The 23,849-nt window shown below is 37.4% G+C and overlaps 1 protein-coding gene and 1 pseudogene across 1 annotated transcript in view; both read right to left on the bottom strand.

Moving 5' to 3' along the window:
• The window catches only part of TRAM1 (translocation associated membrane protein 1), a 392,129-nt gene that overhangs the window by 42,588 nt on the left and 325,692 nt on the right, over nucleotides 1-23,849 (bottom strand). The window lies entirely within an intron of this gene.
• Nucleotides 4,586-5,106, bottom strand: LOC103236960 (ESF1 homolog; annotated as a pseudogene).

Genomic DNA, 23,849 nt, shown 5'->3' with positions numbered 1-23,849 from the left:
CAGTAGGTTTCTCTATAACATGTTAATGTACATGTAAGTTGCCATAATGGAAATGTCATATGTTAGACCTATCTGCTCTTTGTCTAGAATTTTGACCCACTGAGTTCAGGATTACAGTCTTTTAAAAAGGAGACAAAAATTTCAAATGGAATGTGTTAAGCTATTAGGTTTAATATCTTGAGAGCACTAAAAATCCCTTTTTTAAAAATAGGATAGCCTGTACTGTGAGTTCCAACCATGGAGTTGAAAAGAGAGAGTAAAAAAGAAGAAAAGAAAAATCAAAGACCAACATCTACTCATCCACTGCAGTCCCTGTGCAGTCCTGAAGATGACAGAATTTTCCACAGACACTTTATTTAGCTTAAGCCTTTTAATCCTCTCTAGCATATGAGTGAACAATACCAACATCTAGTAAGGAATTCTATAAAGTTCATAGCTCTTGACCTTGGTTTATAGAGTTAAGTAAATAAATTTACTAGGAGCTAAGCAAGAATAACCTAAGTCTCTCTCTGATATTACTTACCTTCATACCTTACATATCTACATTTTTGTATTATATCTAGTGATCACACTTAGGTCCTCTGGGATGAGTTTATTGTTTTTGTTTCACTGAAAATGACTGAAGACACAAGAGTTTTAACATATTTTGGTTTTTAATAAGGCTACAGGCAGTTTATTTCCATTTTTACTTAATATGTCACCTCACTAACTTGGCTATGGTATGTAAGTGTTGTGAGGGTGTATAGGCTAAAATAGCAACACACTCACATGGTAAAATAGTGTCTAGCTTGTTACAAACATGCTATCTACTTTATTTGAATGATTTTCCCTCAATGAATGTTTCTGTTAATCTGACTTCGTCTGTATAAAAATATTATGAAAAAGGGAGTATGAAGTATGATTTATTTAACCTGTCCCCTTGCTTATATGAACTTAAGGAAAAAGAAAGCCAGAAAATGTCCTCTGAGGGTTAAGTGTTGGCCAGATGACTGACCTCTATAGTCATTCTTAGTTCTGCCATATTGATTGGAAACACCACCTTAGAGAAAAAGGATCTAAGGCTTTTGTCATTACTATCTTATTTCCTTTGTCCTTTGTTTTTGCTTGGTAATTGATATGGTTGGTATACCAAGAGGAACTTTTGAGCGCCGGGCACAGATTTTCACATCCAAAAATAAACAAATGAAGAGATTCCAGCCAATTCAACTGAGTGCAGAAGCTCACTACAGTCAAGTGGGATTTAGCCACACAATGGATAAGTGTTAAGTTGATAAATGTGTCCTTGCACTGATACATTTGCTTCTGTGCTACATTTGGCACTAAATACAAACCCTTTCCAACTCAGTAATTTCAATTCCTTCCATTAAACTCTACATGTTCATCTCTTTTGTGTTTCTGACCATCTGTCATCAGAGTTACCATAAAACTTGAAAATATCTTTGCTAAACTGAACAAATCACTTTTTTCATGAATCAACAAGATACCTTTTTTCAATGACCCAAATCCTTTAGAACAAGAGAAAAAAATTGTTTCTTTCTTCCTTTGAAACTAGTAGTAAATTAGTGGGTGAATTGAGGCCACACATTTTTAAAACATCACTGATTTTCACCATTTTATAGAGTTCTTCTTAGAGCTATTTAAAACATATTAAATAAATTATAGTTCATTTTGTTGCTCGAAGGATTTTAGGTTCAATATTGTACCAAGTAGCCCATAGTCTAAGCTCCTAATGCCAAATCTTATACATTGTAGACACTAAAAAAACAATTTCTCAAATAAATAAATTTAAAAATTGAATATTGTATATTTTGTTGAATTACAAATAACGCTTTTAAATGCCCAACACAGGACTGGCATACAGTAGGCATCCAATACATGCTAGGTAAAATTGACATGCATATTGAACAATAATGTGGTTTGGCTGTGTCCCCACTCAAATCTCATCTTGAACTGTAGTTCCCATAATAACCATGTGTCATGGAAGGACCCAATGGGAGGTAATTTAATCATGGTGGTGGTTACCTCTATGCTGTTCTTGTGATAGTGAGTGCATTCTCACGAGATCTGATGGTTTTATAATGGACTTTCCCCACCGTGCTTCACTCTGCACTTCTCCTTCCTGCCACCATGTATTTGCTTCCCTTTATGCCATGATTGTAAGTTTCCTGAAGCCTCTCCAGCCATGCTGAACTGTGGGTCAATTAAACCTCTTTCCTTTATAAATTACCCAGTCTCAGATACGTCTTTATTAGCAGCATGAGAATGGACTAATACAAACAACTAGATATAATAGATGTAAATAAATGACTTTATTCATAAATGCATTGAATCAAAAACTTTTTATTAAGAACCTATTCTTTCCCAAAGATGGTTCTAGTACTAGAGAAAATAGAGGTGCAGTCCCTGATGCAGCAGATTTTACATGCTGTGGGACAACAGATATTAACCCAATAATTACTCTTAAGATTGAGTGATGGAAAAGTACTTTGAGAAAGAAACCTGGTTGTGTGAAAGAATATAACAAAGAAATATTCTGTGTACTGGAGTTGGACAAAAGCTCAGGAAGACTTTCCTGTAGAATTGATTAAGCTGAGACCCAAAAGAGAAGCAGAAAAGATAACTGGAATGAAAGTTGGGAGTTTGGAAAAAGAATAGTGTGTCTGACATGATTCTGAACAGTTAGAAAAGGCCAAATTATGTAGATCCTTGCAATAAAGCTACTTAATGATTTTGAGTGGTGATGCTAGAGGTGTAGTAGGGTGGTACACATGTGAAGCATAATTAAATTTTATTTAAATTGGTAATCTGATTACAGAATTGAGAAGTCAAATGAATGGAAGAGACTTACATGATTAAAACAAAACAGTGACCTCTCCAAGTTGAGTTGAAGACAGGGGAGTGCTGGAGCCCACACATGTACTTGGACGACCAGACTGTGTGCACCTCTTCCTGATGTTGCATTCAGTGACATCACATTGGTAGTTTGAAATCAACCGTAATGGAGGTATTTATGGAAATCAGCAAATGTTACAAATAAAAACTTTTCTTCCCTGGAAAACCAGTTGTTAAACATTCACCAGCACATCACTGATTGAAGAGGAAGGAAGCTGATCGGGTCAGGGGAAGTGAAGGTAGCTAAGGATGGTAGGGTAATTTGATTTGCTCAGTAAATGACCCATGCCTTTCAAACTTAATAGTTCCAGCCATCTATGAATCTTCCATGGTTCAGTAACTTTATAACAACAGCAATAATAGTAATACATCCTTGTTGCAAGTGCCTCCTGTGTGCCAGCAATGTACTTGGTGTTCTTCCTAGGCACCTTATGCAATTTTAGCAACTTTATTAGTTGAGAATTATCATGCAAATCTTACATGGGACAATTCTGAGATCAAGACATTTCAATGACTGCTCAAAATCAATAATTATTGAGGAAGATGATTTGAAGTCAAGGCTTTCTTCTTCAAAAGTCCAAGTTTTTCTTACATTCTGCCTCTCTTTTTGTCCCTGCCTTCACTCCTACATGCACAAAAGTGCTTTTTTTTTTTTCCTCCACCACTTTAGATTCCATAGCTCAAAATATCATTGCCACCAGGAACCAAGATATCAAAATTAGAATAAATAAAATCACAAAAGGAGTTTGAAAATATCAGATAACATGGTGCTACGGTTGGAATGTCTGTGTCCCCTTCAACATTCATATGTTGAAACCTAAGGCCCATTGTGACAGTATTGAGAGGTGGGGCCTTTGGGGAAGTGATTGAGTCATGAGAGTTTTGCCCCCATGAATGTGATTAGGTGCTATTATAAAGAGGCTTAAAGCCCTTTCTGCCCTTCTGCCTTCCATCATGTGAAGACACAGTGCTTGTTTCTTCCAGAGGACATAGCAACAAGGCACCATGCTGAATAAAGAGACCAGGCCCTCATCAGAAACCAAACCTACTGGTGCCTTGATCTTAGATTCCCAGCCTCTAGAACTGTGAGGAAATTTATTTTTGTTATTTATAAATTACCCAGTCTCTGGTGTTTGTGACAGCAGCACAAACAGACTAAGTAAGACACACAGTAAAAATAGTGCTGAGACCCCTGAAAGAAAGAAATAAAGTAGAGCAGGATAGGAAAGTAAGAACTTACTCGAGGGGCTAAACTTTTATCTAGATGTTGAAGAAAGCAACAAAGTAAAAAAAAGTTCTACCCCTGTACTTTTGTTATGCAGGGCAACGAATTCTCTTCACTTCATCAGAATTAAAAATGTTTGCTCATCTAAGGCTACCACTAAGAAAAAGAAAAGCAAGCCACAGACTGGAAGAAAATATTTACAGAGACTCGTATTCAGAACATACATTAAGAACTCCTGTACCTCAAATAGTAGAAAGACACATACTCTATTGAAAACTGGGCAAAATACTTGAATAGGTATTTCATAAAGGAAGATGTACGAATCATTAATAAGCACCTGACAAAGGTCTTATCATCATCAATCATTAGGGAAATACAAATTAAAAGTGCAATAAGATACAGCTATACACAATAGAATAGAAAAATTAAAAAGATGAACAACACAGCATTAACTTCCTATGGCCGCCATTAAAAAGTACCAGAAATTGTACTTTTTTGTGTAAATTCATTGCTAGCCTTCTTTGGACTTATGTTTGATTCTATCTTAGATTTACATGAGGTTTTAATTTTTTTGATTCCTTCAGAATTATTTAAATCAGTTTTATTTTCGGAACACTTTTGATTAGCTTTCTTGGTTTCTTTCTTTTTCTCCTCAACTAGATTTTTAAAATCTATTTCCTTTTTAGTCTGGGTTTTTTTTTCTTCTTTATTTTCTTTTGTTTCAACACTTAGCTATCTTCATTAGAGAGATTGGAATAAGAATTCGAAAGGTCATAAAAACTTTTCAAATCCTCTGTAGTGCTATGGTTAATGGGGCGCCCTCTTTTACCCACAGCATAGTTCAGCTTGAACTTCTTGTCATGAAACATAGCTCGAAATCTCTTGTAAATTTTGGCTTTTTGATCCTCTTCTGGCATTTCCCAAAATCTCAGGTCCTTTGCAAACCGTCTAAACTGTTGGTCACTCATTATTTCTTGTCTGAATGACATTTTTAATTTTTAATCTTGCTGAACAAATGCTTGAAGAAACCAAGTACATCTGGAGTTAAACAGCAGACATTTATTGTCTCACAGTTCTGGAGTCTAGAAGTCTGAGATCAAGGTGTCAGCAAGGTCAGTTCCTTCTGAGACTGTGAGGGAGTTTATGCCGGCTTCCGGGGGTTTGCTGGCAATCTTTAGTACTCCTTGGCTTGTGAATACATCACCCTAATCTCTGGCTTCATGTTCATATCATTTTCCCTATGTGTTTATCTGTCTCTATGCCCAAATTTTCCCTTTTTATAAGGACAAAGTCATATTGGATTAGGCCCACTCTAGTGACCTCATCTTATCTAATTACATCTGCAATGGACCTGTTTCCTAATAAGGTCACATTTTGAGCTAGTGGAGGTCAGAACGTCAACATATTGTTGGAGACTGACACAATTCAACCCATAAAAACACTAAATGTTGGTGAGTATATGACACAAGCAGAATTTTTTTATGTTGTTTGGTGGGAATATAAAATGGTACAGCCAGGCGTAGTGGCTCATGCCTATAATTCCAGCACTTTGGGAGGCCAAGGCAGGTGGATCACCTTAGGTCAGGAGTTCAAGACCAGCCTGGTCAACATGGCGAAACCCTGTCTCTACTAAAAATCCAAAACTTAGCTGGGAATGTTGGCATGAACCTGTAGTCCCAGCTACTTGGGAGGCTGAGGTAGGAGAATAACTTGAACCCAGGAAGTGGAGATTGCAATGAGCCAAGATTCTGCCACTGCACTCCAGCCTGGGTGACAGAGGGAGACTCCATCTTAATATAATATAATTAATATAATATAATATAACCGCTTTGGAAAATATTTTGACAATTCCTTACAAAATTGAATATTCACCTACCTTATGACCCAGCAACTCCACTTGTAGCTATTTGCCCAGTGGTTTGCTGGATAAATACAAGCTTGTATGAACTGATTGTAATGTTTATTGAATTTTATTTTTATTCAAGGGAAAAAATTTATTCCTACACAAAGCCTTATAGAATAGCATCCATAGTAATGCCATTCATAATATCCCCCAAACAGAAACAACCCAATTAGCCAAATATCCAATTATTCAACAAGTAAATGAGTTCTCAAGTTGTATACCCATATAATGAAATACTATTCAACAATAAAAAGGAACAACATTTACTATAAAATAAATTATATAAATTTTAAAATAAATTATATTAAAAACAAAAGAAATAAATACTCAAAACATCACTCTAAATATTTTACCATGTTTTACTACTATCTATTCTCTCAAGGCTATATATGCCTATTTTATTTCTATCGTGAAAATGTTGTATAATGGTGTGCTAGTGTACATTTCTTCCCAACTCTGCTTTGAGATAAATCAGGTTGATGACTAGAAATTGGTTATAGTGTGAGTATTTACACAAGAGGAATTGGCAAAATTTACACATTAGGCCTGGATATATTGTCTGGTTGACTGCCTAAACTTGAGAAAGTGAAGAATGTTGATAATGCAGAATAAACTTAAAAGTGTGTTATATTTAAAATAGATAACATAAAACGTTTAGGAAAAATCAGAGATGAAAATCTTTGGGACCTAAGACAGGGTGAAGATTTCTTGCACCTGACACCAAAAGCACCATAAATAAAAGGAAAATTTGATAAATTGGACCCCATCAAACTTAAAAGCTTCTGCTCTGTAAAAGTCCCTGCTAGCCAGGCACGGTGGCTCATGCCACTTTGGGAGGCTGAGGCAGGTGGATCATGAGATCAGGAGTTTGAGACCAGCCTGGCCAAGGTGGTGAAACCTTTTCTCTACTAAAAATACAAAAATCAGCTAGGCACTGTGGCGGTCACCTGTAATCCCAGCTGCTTGGGAGGCTGAGGCAAGAAAATCGCTTGAACCCAGGAGATGGAGGTTGCAGTAAGCTGAGGTTGTGTCACTGTACTCTAGCCTGGGTGACAGAGCAAGATTCCATCTATAAATAAAATAAATAAATAAATAAATAGTCCCTGCTAAGAAGACAAAAAGACAAATTACAGACTGGGGGAAAAAATTGCAAACCACATATTTGACAGAAGCACATATCTAGAATAGTGTCTAGAATTCTCCAAAGTCAACAGTAAAAAAGCTAAACAATCCAATTTGAAAACAGGCAAAATACATGAATAGACATCTCACCAAAGAGAATATACAGATGGTAATTAAGCACATGAAAAGATGTTCAATATCATCAGTCATTAGGGAAATATAAACCAAAACCATAAGAAAGTATCAGTACAAACCCATCAGCATGGCCAAAAAAAAAAAAAAATGATAATACCAAATATTGGTAAAGATGAGGAGAAACTAGATCATTCACATGTTCTCATGGGAATGTAAAATGGTACAGCCATTCTAGAAAATAGTTTGGCATTTTCTTTTAAAACAAACAAATATATGTACTATTCTAACCAGCAATTGCACTCTTAGTATTTATTAAGAGATATGAAAACTATGTTCACACAAAAACCTGTGCAGGAATGTTCATAGCAGCTTTATTCATGATAGCCCCAAACTCAAAACAACCCAAATGTCTTTCAATGGGTGAATGGTTAAACCAACTGTGGTACCCCAGGTATTGTGGAATACTATTCAGTAATCAACAGGTATGAACTATTAGAAACATGCAACAACTTGGGTAGGCCTTACAAGAATTATGTTGATTTTAAAAAGCCAGTTTTGAAAGGTTATATCACAACTGGGATGTAATGAAATTATAGAATGGATCACACATTCCTAGTTGCCAGGAGTTACTATCTGGGGGCCAAGAAGGGGACAGGTATGACTATGAAGGAATAACATGGGCATATTTGTGGTGATGGAACAGTTTTGCATCTTGGTGGCAGAAGTTTCATGAAGCTACACATGACAAAATTACACACACATGAGTGTCTATAACTGGTGAAATCTGAATAAGCTCTGTGAATTGTAACAATGTCAATTTCCTGGTTTTTATATTCTCCTGTGGCTATGTAAGGTGTTAACAGTGGAGGTGGAGAAGTGAAGGGTGTATGAGACCTCTGTGTATAATTTTTTACTTTTGTGAATCTCTAATCATTTTGAAATAAACTTTTATTTTTAAAAGTATGTATACTCTATAGCTGTCACATTGTGAATAACAGAAAAAGTGATCAAATCATAGATGTATTGCAACCATCATTGGCTTAGGATTTAAGAATTTGGCAAGAATCAGTGAAAGCATTATTTGAGAATTAATTGGCTAAATGAACATTACAATAAAGAACATGATGTATTTTAGTTGTTTAAAGTGGTATGCTACATACATCTTTTATATCAGTAAAATTCATAGTCAACTTCTATATATATAATTATGTATATATGTGATTATTAAAAGAGGGAGGGAGAAGGATCAGAAACCTCTTCTTTATTGTGTAATGCAAGCTAATATATGTAGGATAAATGATAGAATTTTTTTTTATTTATAAAGAACAGAGGTTTATTTCTCACAATTCTGGAAGCTGGGAAGTACCAGATCAAGATACCAATAGGTTCAGTGTCTGGTGAAGGCCTCTTCCTCATAGATGACACCATCTGTGTCTTCTCACATGGCAGAAGGGAGGAAGGGGTCAAAATAGGGGTACAAACAATGTTTCTTCACATGGAAGAGGAGCAAAAGAGAGTAAACTCACTCCCTTAAGCCCTTTTATAAGGGACCTAATCGCATCCACGAGACCTCTGCCCTCATGGCTTAATCACCTCTTAAAGGCCCCTCCTCTTAACATTATCACAATGGCAATTAAGTTGCAACATAGAAATTTTGTGAGACATATCAAACAACAACCATTGTCTTATAGCTCAAATCTTGTCAGCCATTAATTCAGATAGGTCTCAGCCAGGCGATTCTATTTTTGCATGGTATTGACAGAGGTTTAAGAATCACAATTCGACAACGATGAAGGCAATACACGACTAAGGAAACAACCATGGATTTCACCAACCACTGTGTGAAATGGTTTTGGGAAACAGGTTATTCACATGGTTTCAAAGTACTTCTTCTCAGATTATAGATTAATTACAAAGGAACAACATTACCTTTATTGTGAAAACGCCTTGCAGTCACCGCCTTAGCCAGGTGAACAAACTGAATATCAATATTGGGACACGCTGATCTTGTATACTTCCTGATGTGAAGAATGAGAAGTACCCATCACTGATGTACTGTTCTTGAGAAACATGATTAACTGAATTTAATCTTGAGGAACCAATTGATTAAATCTGGAGTATGGGTAGTTCTTCAAAATAGAATGTCAGTGGGGAAAATGTGAGTAATTAGTGGCTAAGGTGAAATGGGGTTCTTATTATAACCAGGTACATTAGCTATCTATTGTGGTGCAAAAAAAAAATCCTCAAACCTAGTACCTTAAAACAATAATAAACATTTATGTTTTTTACATAGTGATATGGTTTGGCTCTGTGACCCCACCCAAATTTCACGTCAAATTGTAATTCTTAATGTTGAGGGAGGGACAGAGGGATGGTGACTGGATCATGGGGGTGGATTTCCCTCTTCCTGTTCTCATGATAATCAGTGAGTTCTTAGGAGACCTGGTTGTTTAAAAGTGTGTAGCACTTCCCCCTTCACTCTCTCTCTCCCGCTCCACCATGGTAAGATGTGTTTGCTTCCCCTTCACCTTCCGCCATGATTATAAGTTTCCTGAGGCCTCCCAGCCATGCTTCCTGAACAGCCTGTGGAACTGCGAATCAATTAAACCTTTTTTTTCCCATAAATTACCCAGTCTCCAGTAGTTCTTTATAGCAGTGTGAGAATGGACTAATACACATAGTTCTGACCATCCGGAATTCTGGAGCAGCTTAGTTAGCTGATGATTCTGGCTCAAAATCTTTCATGAGATTACAGCTACAGTCATTTGAAGTAGCAGACAGTTTTTGCATAGCAAATAGGTTTTGTGGACACCATCATTTTTGTCATATTGTCTTCGGTTTGTTCACCTCCTTTTAAAAATGTAAAATCATTCTAAGCTTTAGGACTACATAGAAACAGGCCGCAGGAGGGATTTGGCCTATGTACTGTAGTTCATTGGCCCCTGTTCCACGCTTGATTAGGGGTACAAGATCTGCTTCCACAGCAGCATATTCACCTGATATTTAGCAGGAGGCCTCAGTTCCTCGCCATGTGGACCTCTCCACATGGTTGTTTAAGTGTCTTCAAGATGTGGCAGCTGCCTTCCCCTAGAATAGGGGCTCTAAGTGCAAGACCAAGGAGGAAGACATAATTCATCTTATAGCCTAGTCTCGGAATTCATACATGGTCACTTTGGCCATGTTGGAAACAAACCATTAAGTAGCTCTCATTCAAAGGGTAGGGAACTCACTTTTCAAGGCAAAAATTGTCCAAAAAATTGTGTGCAAGATTTAAGACTACCACTGCAGCCTTGTCTTCTATGACTGTCACTATAATCCTAATATTGAAACAATAATTAGCAAACAGCACTGGGCATTAAGAAGAATTTTCTTGCTTACTTCAAATACCTTTTGTATTTATTAACTGAAGCAAAAGACATTTAAACAGAACTATCTCTTTTAAAATGGCTATAATATTGACAAGTATCTTAAAACCAAATTAAAGTTGGCCTTGAAATTTGAACCAATGCTAGCATGAAAACCAGTAAGGGGAAAGGAAAGGTGAGTTACAATGTCCCTCTCAATATTTTCATGCCTGTTACCACTGAAATAATAATCATACTATTGTTTTGTGGGTCAGTAGTTACAATATATGTGATACCATCTAGGAGATAGACTAGCACATAAAAGATACTCATTAAATCTGATATTATTTTAACAAAGAAGGGTAGCCTGTATTTGAGACATTACAACTTTGGAATGACCATTGGAAGCTAGCAGGGTGAGATGTTACCCTCAACCCCAAATTAAAAACAGAAGCAACCACAAAGCAACACATACAAGGAATAGTGTCATTTTTGTCCTTGTCAGAGCAGGTCTGTTACATTGAGAAGTATCCTGCATTTATAAATGGACTAAGAGATGAGTATACTGGCTTTGTGTCCAGGATGTGTGGTCTTCCTATTTAAAGATTATGGTGCTTCAAGGACTCCAGAACAGGTAAGCCAATACTAACTCTATTAATACAGGGCTTTCACATCAGCAGTAGAGGGTGAACTTAAAATAAAGTAGTTAGAATTCAATTGCCTTTGGAGAACACACATATTTTTTTTTGTTAGCACTTAGCATAAACACAAAATTACATTTCTTTTACACCAGGGATTTTAACTATAATACTGAAATAATGTGGCAAACTAAACTACTGTGTCAAAAAATAGTTTTGAAGTTGTTGATTTTTATGCAATTGAACAATGATCATCATCACAGAAAGGTCACCTTGACATTAGGGCTTCTATTGACCATTTTCACCACGTTAACTTGAGGCATTACATAGACAGCTCAGGTGTTTAAAAATGTCCAGCGTATGTAGCTGGATGTAGTTGCTCATGGCTACAATTGTAACTACTCAAGAGGCTGAGGTGGGAGGACTGCTTGAGGCCAGGAGTTTTAGACCAGCTTGGGCAACATAGGGAGACACTGTCTCTAAAACAAACAAACAAACAAACAAAATTTAATGACCAGATCCAAAGAGTGGTAAAGCTAGTAATTTATCACATGTATATCAAGAACATCAAGGGGCATAGGAAAAAAAGCTCACATTAGAATTGGATGTTTAAGGTTCCCAGAGGATGTCAAAAATTACTTTTAAAAATCTTTTTAAAAGAACCCCAAGATCTACTACAGGATTCTTATGTAACTAAAGGCACTAGTTTCAATAGTTCTCAGGTTTTTCTAAGATTCTTTGGAGGAGAGGGAGAAAGGAGTCATTCCTTTGATATAAGTTGCTTTATTTTGAACAGTCACAATATGCTGTTATGACCTTTAACAGATTTCTCAAAGGCAAAGATTGTTGGAGTGACATGATAAAACTAAACCCATAATAAGTCGGAACAAAGATACTATTTCCTCCTAATATTATGAGCAACCTTGTTGCTTTTGGTAACTTTAGATTCTTGGAAAAGACTAATCAAATGGTAGCACTGCCTCAGCTCAGCTATCAAACATGATGGTGCTAGAATAAATTAATAATTTATTGACTGAGTCCTTTGGGGATGGGGAGCATTGCAAATAAACGAACTGGAATATAACACCAGGAGATGCTTTTCACTCATACCATTTTCCCTCTGACTTGGTTTTTTCTCCACTATCTGCGAACCTGTTAAAAAAAACTCCAAAATCCAATTTTTTATACATCTTTCAGAAAATGAAACTGAGAATGATTGTAATCTTAGGAGATGGCTGAATGTTTTCAGAAGGATTTCCTTTTGCCCATCATTGGTGTGCCAGCTTTGGGTTTTCTGCTGCAACCTGCAGATCAACCTGCAGATCAAACCTGCAGATGATTGGAGAGGTCTTGCTTTTCTAATGTTTCTAGCAGCGGAAGCATTTGACAATTTGGGTTTTTTTTTTTTTTTAATTTCTTTTCCTTTTGAATTGCTTCTGTGTAACATCACATGATTTTGAATACAAATCTCCAAATCTCCACTTGTAGGAATAGTTTCAAAAGTAAGGCTTTAGGTCCAAGAGGAAAAAAAGGGGGCCATCTTTGGGGGTGTGTTATGCTGAATGAAGGCCCTAAACATTGCTTATGTATTCATAAGCACGTTCATAATAAAGTATCATGATGTTGTAAACAATAATCGGTGACAACACTGTGCATATGAGACTGGAAGAATAGTTAGACTAAAAGGGAGAGAGTTTTGATTTATACAGAAATATTCTGGTGGTTACCACCAGTAAAGGCAAATGAAATATACCAAAAAAGTGTATTTTGTTTTAATGGACTTTTGTAAAATATTTTTAAAAGCTCATTTGAATTTGTGTTAGTGCTCCTTGAAAACTTCAAGAAACTTGACAGATGGAGATCTTAATAAAATTAAATTTTAGCCAGTTTTGAAATGACAATGCCAAATATTTTACAAAATTATTGCCTGTCTTTCTGTAGAATGCAACTTCGCAGTACCCGAGATTAAAGAAAAAAATGGGAAAATGTGCCTCACAGAGGACTGAAACACTGTAAATCATCTAATCTTAGAATTCTTAAAATTGGAAATCAGAAACTTACGAAGGATTTGTAGCTGTGCTCGGGAAATAGCTTAAAAATATGTATGTACAGCTGTGTTACTCACGAAAGATATGTACAGCAAACAACCTGATATCATTGCAGCTTTGTCATTTGAGCATTGTAATAAATAAATTTCAAGTTCAACCAAACTAAAGAATAATACAATGAATTTTTTAAAATAGCCATGCCACAGCCCAAGAAGTGTATTTTAAACATCACAACCAATGTTTTCAATGGTGTGTTTCATTCATCTATCTATTCATTCACGTGGTCAGTCAGTCAGTCATCATGCAGTGTGTTGAGCCTCTCCTATATGAGAAGATCTATGCTGGTCAGAGACAATACAATAGTGGGGAGGTTGGGCATGGTTTCTGTCTGCATGAAGTTTACATTCTGGTGAGGGAGCAAACAATCAGCATACCATTTAGAAAATCAAACAGAAAAAAAAAACATGTCATAGTAATTCATCTAGGGGGAACTGAGCTAATGCTTTGAGAAAGAGACTAAAAGAAGAAAACCTATTTTTGGCAGCATGATCAGAGACGGCCTCTCTGAGCGACCTGAGGGACATGTAAGGTGAAATTGAAAGTGGAGGAGGAGTGGGGAATCACTCCAAAGGGAGAAAAGTATACATAGGAATGAGGAGCGAGTAGGTTGAAACATCTCTCCAAATATATTTGGTTGGGAAAGGGTGCAGCAACCATGGCAGTTGCTGGAGACGAAGATGCAGTCAACAAAGGTTTGACCCCAGCTTCCTCTCCAGCAGGAAGTTTCTTTGCTTTTAGGAAGGAGATGCTAGAACATATAAATATGCTGATGAGAATTATCCTATAGAACAAAATGGATAGATGATGCAAGAAAATGGGAATATAATTGCGGGCTGGGGAATCTCTTCAAGCAGTAAGAATAGTTGCAGACATACAAAGCTTGAGGGGAGAAGAACATCCCTTGGGAAAGATGCAGGTGTGAGCTGTGCAGCTCCAGTGGAAAGAAGGGGAGTGGGTTTGTTTCTGACAGTTTCTTTTTGCTCTGAAGTATGAGGGGAGGTCATCCGCTGTCAATGAGAGTGGAGGGGGCTATAGGCAACAAATGAGAGAAGTGTATAACCACTCGGAGCCTCCCGAAGAATGAGATGATATTATCATAGCCATTCTTTAATGCACTAGTTCAAGATTGAATGCTTAATAAGCCTCTAACTGCTTCAAAGATATCTTCCTGTAGGTCTTGGTTTCTCACTTGTCAGTGAATTCAACATAGGAATTATATCACGTTTCTTGATTGCAGTTGAAGCCCTAAGTCTCTCTCTTGTACTGGGGAGTTAAACTGGAACTAAAGAGACATAGGTCACTTGTAATAAAATTTGTTGCTAAGAAATTAGAATAACTGCTGGTAACATCACAACTCTTCACACCCACTCCAACCAAGAGGGGCTGCCATTAGCTTCCTAAAGGCTCTTAGAGAGAGCCGTGCTGAGGGGCACCAGAAAAGAGAAAGCAATTTTAGGAACCCCCCAATCCTTTTCTTAGGAGAAGGGTTAGAGCAGAAAAAGGGTCATGGAAAATGGACTTGACCGTTCTAGAAAGATGTCTGAGCTTCCCCCAGACCTAGGAGATGAAGGAAGCCAGGTATCTCCCTAGGACTCAGGCCTCCACATGAGAAATACCACAGAATGCTGGCTCTGTGGTCAGAGGGGAGGATAGGCACAAGGGAACCTTAGGGGTTTCCTGAAGTGGGTGGTGGGGACAGGAGAATGACCACAGTGGCCTGAGGCCAATGTAATAGTACCAAAGAAGGTGGTGCCATAGACCTAGGCCTTGGTGTTCAGACACCATGTAATTCTGAGATTTCCATATGGTCTCATAGAGGAAAGAAAAGAGCCTCCAAACTGACATTGAATACATTTCCATCCTGCCCTAAGTGAAGCATTGGGGGGGATGGGACATTGGAAGGGTTTAAATTTTAAGAAACAATTGTGAATGTTCTGCTTCTGATTAGTATGTAGAAAGCTGCAGGATGCTGTCATCACCCTTGAACAGTGAGAAAAATCTGGACAGTGCACAAAATTGTAACTTTTCCTGAGCCTATGAGGGAGCTGAGTAGGTAGGGCATCCAGGTGCGCTGAATTCCAAAGAGTGACAATTCCTCCAAGGAGAGATGGGGTGCCTTTGGCAGAGCATGGGAGGAAGAGAGAGACGTAAATAGCTGAAATGTTAGTCAGTTTTTAAAGGCAGAGTGTAGGCTACCCTGGCAGGTAAGAATCTGGGGAAGCCACGACATTAGGCAAGTCTGTGCTCCTTCACAAGGTCTGTGCCATGGGCCCCCATGGCTCCCTCTTGGAAGCAGTTTTAGTTATCTTTTGCAGTGTAACAAGTCCTAAAACTTAGCATCTTTAAACACCAAATGCTTAGTATCTGTTTCTGTGAGTCAGGAATCTGGGCATGACTTCTCCAATTTCTCTGATTCAGCCTCTCACAGGCTGCAGTCAAGCCATCAGTTGGAGCTCCCGGAATGTCAAGGCTCGGCCTAGGCAGGATCTTGTTTCAAGCTCACCCACGTGGTTTTTGGTAGGATTCACTTTCTCCTGGGTTGCTGGACTGAAAGCCTCAGTTCCTCACAGAGAGAGAGAGAGAGAGAGAGACAGAGAGAGAGAGAGAGACCGTATCACTGTCTTTTATAACCTAATTTCCCAAGCAATGACCCGTCACATTTCCCATATTCTTTTCCTTAGAATGAAGTAACTCACACCCAAGATGAGGGGGTTACACAGAATAAAACACACACATACACACACCCATTGGCACATGAATTTGAGTCAAACTGCTGAAAACCAAAAATACAGAAAATACTTCATAGGCAGCCAGAGGAGAAAAGAAACATAGAGAAACCAAGATAAGAATTAAAGCAGACTTATCCTCATAAACTATACAAGTCAGCACTTCATACCTAGTGACAATATCCTTCAAAAATAAGGCAAAATACTTTTTCAGACAAACAAAAGCTGAGAAAATACATTGTTGGGAGGCAGGAGGAGGGAGAGCATCATTACAAAGAGCTAACACATGCGGGGCTTAATGCCTAGGTGATGGGTTGATAGGTGAAGCAAACCACCATGGTACATGTTTACCTATGTAACAAGCCTACGTGTCCTGCACATGTATCCCAGAACTTAAAATAAAATATAATTTAAAAATTTTAAAAAGAAAATACGTTGTCAGCTGACATGCACCATAGGAAATGTTAAATGAACTTTTTCAGGCAGACACAGTATGATAACAGATGGAAATTTTAGTCAATATATGGAAAAATGAAGAGTGCCATAAATGGTTAAAATGGTGTCACACAGAAAAGAAACTTTCTTAACATTAAACTTTTGAAGGAATAGTTTAGTATTTAAAGCAAAATAGTAATAAATGTATTGTGAGTTTAAAACACAGGTAGACGTTTCCATAGCCATTCACCATTCACCATTTAAATGTTGTTTCAGCATTCAAAAATCAATATAACTCACCAATTTGACAGCTTATAAAAGTAAAACTACATGATTTGCTTAATAGATACAGAAAAATAATTTGATAAGATTTAACACCCATTCATCATAAAAATTCTCACTAAACCAGTAATAGAAGGAAACTTCTAGAATCTGATAAGGATCAACCATGAAAAACCAACAGCTAACATTAGACTGATGATGGAAGTCTAAATGCTTTTCTTCTAAGATAAGGAAGAGGCAAGACTATCCACTCTCATCACCTCTATTCAACATTGTATTGGAGGTCCTATTCAGTGAAGTAAGGCAACAAAAAACCAAAAGAGACGCAGATTGAAAGTAAAAAATGTTGTCTTTATTTGCACATTTAATCCATATATAAAGAGAAATAATCCAAAATACCTACAAAAATATAAACATCTATTGTTTTTCCATATAATAGTAACAAACAATCAGAAATTTAAAATGCACACCATTTATAATAGCATTAAACCAGGAAATATTTAGGGAGACAGCTGACAAAATGTGTGTGAGACACAAATTATTTGTAAAAATAAAACATGGCTCATTAAATATACCATATCCACATGTTAGAAAATTTAAAATTGTAAATATGTCAATTCTTCTCCAGTTCATCTATAGATTTTTATATGTTTGTATAATCCTAATTAAAATACTAGCAGGTCCTTTTCTGGAAATTGACAGGCTCATCTTATTCACATGGAAAATCAAAAGACCTAAAATAGCCAAAATTTCTGAAAAAGATTAAACAAAGTTTGGGAACCCACATTACCTGATTTCAAAACTTACCATAAAGCTTTAGTAATTAAGACAATGGAAAAACATATTGATCCATAAAACTAAATAGAATTTCAAGATAAACTTATACATATGTAGACAATTGACTTTTTTTTTTTTTTTTTTTTTTTGAGACGGAGTCTTGCTCTGTCGCCCAGGCTGGAGTGCAGTGGCCGGATCTCAGCTCACTGCAAGCTCCGCCTCCCAGGTTCATGCCATTCTCCTGGCTCAGCCTCCCGAGTAGCTGGGACTACAGGCGCCCGCCACCTCGCCCGGCTAGTTTTTTGTATTTTTAGTAGAGACGGCGTTTCACCATGTTAGCCAGGATGGTCTCGATCTCCTGACCTCGTGATCCGCCCGTCTCGGCCTCCCAAAGTGCTGGGATTACAGGCTTGAGCCACCGCGCCCGGCCGACAATTGACTTTCAATAAAGATGCCCAGGTAATTCAATGAGGGAAAGAGTAGTCTTATTGAGAAAATGATGCTTGAATGATTTGACATCCATATGAAAAATAACTCATGCCTCATGCCACATGCAAAATATTGCTCAAAATCGATCACAATCTTGAATGTAAACCATGAAGCCATAAAATATCTGGAGGAAAACATAGAAGATCTTCCCAGGTGAGAACACTGGCTTTTTGAGATTGAGGATCTTGCTGAAGTATACGCAGGTACTAAGTGGAGGAGCCGTGATTCAATCCAACAGTTTGACTCCATAGTCCTACTTCACTTTTAAACTCCTTCCCCAAACTTCCCAGTGTTTTAGTTATTGCTAGGTAAGGAGTCTTCTGGTGCCAGAAACATGAAGTTCTCTTGTGGATGGCCTCTCTTCTTCATTCCATTAATGCTGTTTTGGTTCATCCCTTCTTTAATCTACTGTACCTCTCTCTTAACCTGCTTCCAGTGCATTGTAAAAAAAGTGACTGGGTTACTTTTCTAAATAAGCAATATTAATCACAACACTTAACTGCCTAAAATTCTCTGTTAGCTTGTTATTATAAAATATAAATAGAAATCCACACCTATAGCATTCAGGGACTTTCACTTGTAGTCGTATTTCCTGCCATGCTCCCCACACTTCTCTCTTTTTACTATCTACTCTCATGCCTGCCATGCTAGGCTTCCAACCTATCTCTTGGGAAGACAGACCCTTTGTTCAGACTTTCTTCTGCTTGAAATATATCTTCAATTTTGCCTCTTTGTGTCTGTTAGGATCGCTTTCAGCTACAGGTAACAGGAAACCCGACCACAGTGTTGAATACAAGGTTGGACTTAAAATCCTAGGAATTAGAAAGCCTAGATTATTTTCAATTATGCAAAAATAATAGCTAACAGCAAGTGACAATTATTAGGTGCCCAACACTCTCTTAAGTACTTTAAATCCTAAAACAAGCTCATGATAGAGGTACTTTTATCATTCCCATTTTACAAATGAGAAACCTGGGACACAGAGAGGTTAGGTGAGTTGACCGTGGTCACACATTTAACAAGCAGAAGAACTAGTCTAGCTCCAGAGTTGGTGTTTTTAACCATTATGGTGTAATCTGCAGAAAGCTATTTAACTTCTCTGAGCTTTAGGTTTTACTCACAGCATATATCCAGCTGTGGGGAACCAGGATGAAATCCTTCAGGATCATCAATAAATCCTTCCCTGCAGAAATATGTGTAATCATAAAACCACAAACCTTTATACTCTTGTAATCCAACTTGTAAACCCATGCAATCAATCACCTAAATGATTAACTAATAAATATTTGCTGAGTACTTAACAGGCAATAAACAATAAGAATATGGTGATGAGCACAACAGAACTACTTGAAGAAGTGAATATTAAGGAAATTATTTTACAATTGCATAACTGAAAATGATAATAATAGTTTGAAAGAAATATTTGTGATGAATTGAGAGTATAATGGGAGCTACAAATTTAGATGGATTTATGAGATCAATCATGAGGAAATATATGTAATGGCACATGACTGAAAGCAAATCTTGAACAATTAACTGATAATTAGCTCAAATGGCATTGCTACTTGCAAATCAAAAAAGTTAAATTCACACAGCCATGACTGATTTAACTTAAGAGGCTGCTTGCATTGAGGCTTTGGAATAGCATAAATCCTCTCTTTTGAGAGAGCTGGGCTTCCTTCCCGAGTGACCGTTACCACTCTCTAGGCATAGCTTGTGGTTTACATTTCTTTGCCTTGCACAATCTTGAAAGTTATGTGTCTGTGACTACAAACATGAAAGATTTGGGGAACTCCAATTTACTGTTGTTCTACTCTAATAAGCTTTTTCCTAACACTGACTGCTTTTAGTGCTGCTCGTGATCTCTGAACTAAATGGAGCTAGAACTAATAAATCACTCAAAGCCTCTCTGAGACAGATAGAAGTTCAAAGGAGATACCTTATAACATAAATGTGGGTAACAAAGCCCCTATCAAGAGGATTTGCAGGATGGCATGATTGGTGAATTTATTATATGAGGAAGAGGCCCTTGGCCTTGCAGATCCAGATAATCTTTTTTTTTTTTTTTTTTTTTTTTTTTTTGAGACGGCTCACTATGTCACCCAGGCTGGAGTGCAATGGTGCAATCTTGGCTCACTGCAACCTCCGCCTCCTGGGTTCAAGCGATCTTCCTGCCTCAGCCTCCCAAGTAGCTGGGACTATAGGCGCGTGCCACCACGCCTGGCTAATTTTTTTTTTTGTATTTTTAGTGGAGGCGGGGTTTCACTGTGTTAGCCAGGATGGTCTCGATCTCCTGACCTCGTAATCCGCCTGCCTTGGCCTCCCAAAGTGCTGGGATTACAGGCGTGAGCCACTGCACCTGGCCTGGATCCAGATAATCTTTCTGGAGTCGTAGAACTTATGAGACTTGAGAATCCTGATTTAAATTTACAAACTAAGCACACATGAGTTTGAAGTGTGCAACAAGAAATATAACTTATTAATAGACAATGAGAAATTTAGCAGTCTGAATACAGCAGTCAGTCAGACCAGGGTATTTGCTCCCAGTGAGATAAAATACCTAGGAATCCAAATTTTTAGCATGGTAATGGGAAGTGTGAAGGTGGGACAAAAGGAATCATCTGGATTATCCTGATAATTCCAACTGATTCTATCCCCTAACTATGTTTTGGATCTATCCACTCTCCATCTTCCCTGCCCACACTCTACTTCTGGATGCATCACTCATTTTCTGGACTCTATACAGCAAATGGCCCACTCACAATCATATTAGTGGAGTGAGTTCACTGAAACATCAATCAGATCATACAAATTATCTGCCAAAAATCCTTTTATTGGCATCCCATTCTTCATAAAACAAAGCCCTGGCTCCTTTGCATGGCTTTCAAGCCCCCAAGTGAACTGGTGCCTGCCAACCCCTCCAGCCTCCCCTACTTATCATCCCCCACTCATGCTCACTCATTGAACCTCTTTAATTTCCCATAATGCATATGTCCCATTTCACTTTTAACATAGTGTTCCTGGACTTTTCTTGATCACGGTGTCTTAATCCCTCTATTGTCCTGGATAACTTTTATGGATCCTTTGGAAATAAGCTTATCCTCACTTCTTCTATAATACTTCCTTTCCTTGGTTCCCTCTTTGTCTAGCTGAGTTGCTCTTGTTGTCCTCCATAGCAACTTTTTCTTTCCTAGTTACTTAAATGTCTTTCCCACTGGACTACATGGTTAATGAGGCCTTGGGTCACATCATTCTCTGAAGAATCTGCAAAGGCAGAAACTATGTCGATCTCAATCACTGTTGTACTCCTTGTACCTAGTAGAATGCATGAGGTTCAGTAGATGCTAAATAACATCTGGTTAAATAAATGCATATATTCCAATATGCATTAGTATCAAAGTATTATAAATTGATTGTACATTTTCATACTTGCCAGAGAACTTGGTAGTCCACTTCTTATTGCTGTACCTCGATCCAATGCCAAAGTATGGTTCTTAGGTTCCCCACCCCCAAGATAAAATCTCCTATGTACTACTTCAGATATATCATTGGCAGCAGTGAGTGTAGAGAGAGTTTCTTATTCTCATTTCTGGAATAAGAAAAAGATTGTTTCTAAATAACATTTTGAATGTTATTTGCTGTTATCTATTATGGTTTCATTCTGTACTTCAGATATTAGGGGTTCTTTGCTGTCACCCCTGCCAACAGACAAAGCCACTGGATTCATCACTAGAATAATGGCACAGAGCCGATTCTTATTATTCTGAGGTAATGAAGATAACATTAATTGGACAGAATAAGAATGAGCTAGTAAGGGAAAGAATGCACTTTACGGGGATAGAAATTTTTCCTGAATCGAGGTATTCATTAGTTGTTCCAATGCTTGGTCCCAAATGGCTTTCTCCCTGATTTTCAATAAAAAAAGTAAAAAGTAAGCTAGATTTGAGAGTAAAAAACAAGTTATTTAATTTAACTGAGATACCTTAAATTCCTCAGGACAAGTCATGATAATTTCCCATGACACCTAGACATCATCCTCCATCTTGCTTGAAAATAACTATTTTCATTCCACTCCAAGGTTGTTCTCAGGTTTCAGACAGAGGCACTTGTTTATATTTGAAACTTTGAGAATTATTAAATGCTTATGAAGACATTACTGGAAATATCATATTTTGAAATATTAAACACACAATGTTTTTGTATTAGACTTTGCTGAAGTAACAAACAGCTACAAAGCCCCAGGGACTTGTAGCAACAGATTCATTTCCCTATCCCATTATAGGTGGTCTGCAGGTTGACCTGCCATCTTCTCTTTCTGAGCTCCAAGCATAAGGAGTAGCCCCTATCTGGGATGTATTGTTCTCGTGGAAGAGCAGAAAAGTGCAAGAGACTAAGTCCAATCATACAATTTCCTTTAAAGCTTCTATGGGGCTAAAGCACAGAGCACATCTATTCATATTCCACTGGTCAAAGCAAGTCACACGGCTAAGCCCAGGACCAATTGCACAGGAAAGTATAACCCTCTTACAGTTATTAAGAAAGTGAATTATTAAGAACAAAAACATCATTACCACAATTGCTTATCCAGACACCGCTTCCACTAAAATTTTCACTCAGGAATATTTTTCAGCAAATCAAATTTATCACATAGTTTTAATGCCATTATATAGATCATTGTAGATTTCCAATACTTGCTCCATATCATACTTTTCATGAAAATTATCTTTAATGGCTACATAATGTTTCATTAAATTGAAGAACCATGATTTCTCTACAATGTGGCTATTTAAATTTCTCCCAGTTTTTTGCCCCTATAATGATCCCTAATGGTGTTATGAAAATCTTGGTCTATAATTTTTTTCCTGGACATAAAATCCTCTCTTTTGATTAGATACCCAGAAGAATAATAACTGGGTCAAAGAGTGAATATTTTTAGAGTTCTTAAAATAATTTGACAAATTACTTTTCAAAAGCATGGTAACAATTTTTACTCCTATTTGCAGTATATAGGAAGGTCCATTTGTGCTAAATTCTTACCAGCAGTGTTATTATTAATGATACGAAATATTTATAAAACCATTCCTTGCCCAGGTATATGTGACCCCTCTGATTTTCTTTGCACCTCTTTTTCCTATCTGAATCTTTCTCCCTTCACTGGGCTGAAACCTCATAGGTCAGGGACTCTGGGTGTCCAGTAACTAAATTATCATCATCTTGTATGTGCCTGTTTAATAAAGGCCAGTTGAATTAATCAGCTGCTGAATAAGTAAATAAAGGAGTTAAAATGGAATCTCACTTTTTAAAAAAAAAAATTCTTTGTTTACTACAAGGTGAAGCCTTTTCTTTTTATTTTATTTTATTTTTTTAAGTTCCATGGTACATGTGCAGGATGTGCAGGTTTGTTACATAGGTAAATGTGTTTCATGGTGGTTTGCTGCACCTATCAACCCATCACCTAGGTAGTAAGCCCAGTATGCATTAGCTCTTTTCCCTAATGTTCTCCCACCACCTGCCCTCCCCTGACAGGCCTCAGTGTGTCAGTGTGTGTTGTTCCCCTCCCTGTGTCCATGTGTTCTCATTGTTCAGCTCCCACTTATAAGTGAGGACATACAGTTTTAGTTTTCTCTTCCTGCGTTAGTTTGCTGAGGATAATGGCTTCCAGCTTTATTCATATCCCTTCAAAGTACAAGATCTCATTTATGTTCATGGCTGGATAGTATTCCATAGTGCATATGTACCACACTTTCTTTATCCAGTCTATCATTGTTGGACA

Source organism: Chlorocebus sabaeus, chromosome 8 (genome assembly GCF_047675955.1).
Source record: "Chlorocebus sabaeus isolate Y175 chromosome 8, mChlSab1.0.hap1, whole genome shotgun sequence".
NCBI lineage: Eukaryota > Metazoa > Chordata > Mammalia > Primates > Cercopithecidae > Chlorocebus > Chlorocebus sabaeus.
The sequence above is the reverse complement of the archived record's forward strand: the minus strand, read 5'-3'. Positions and strand labels throughout refer to the sequence as shown.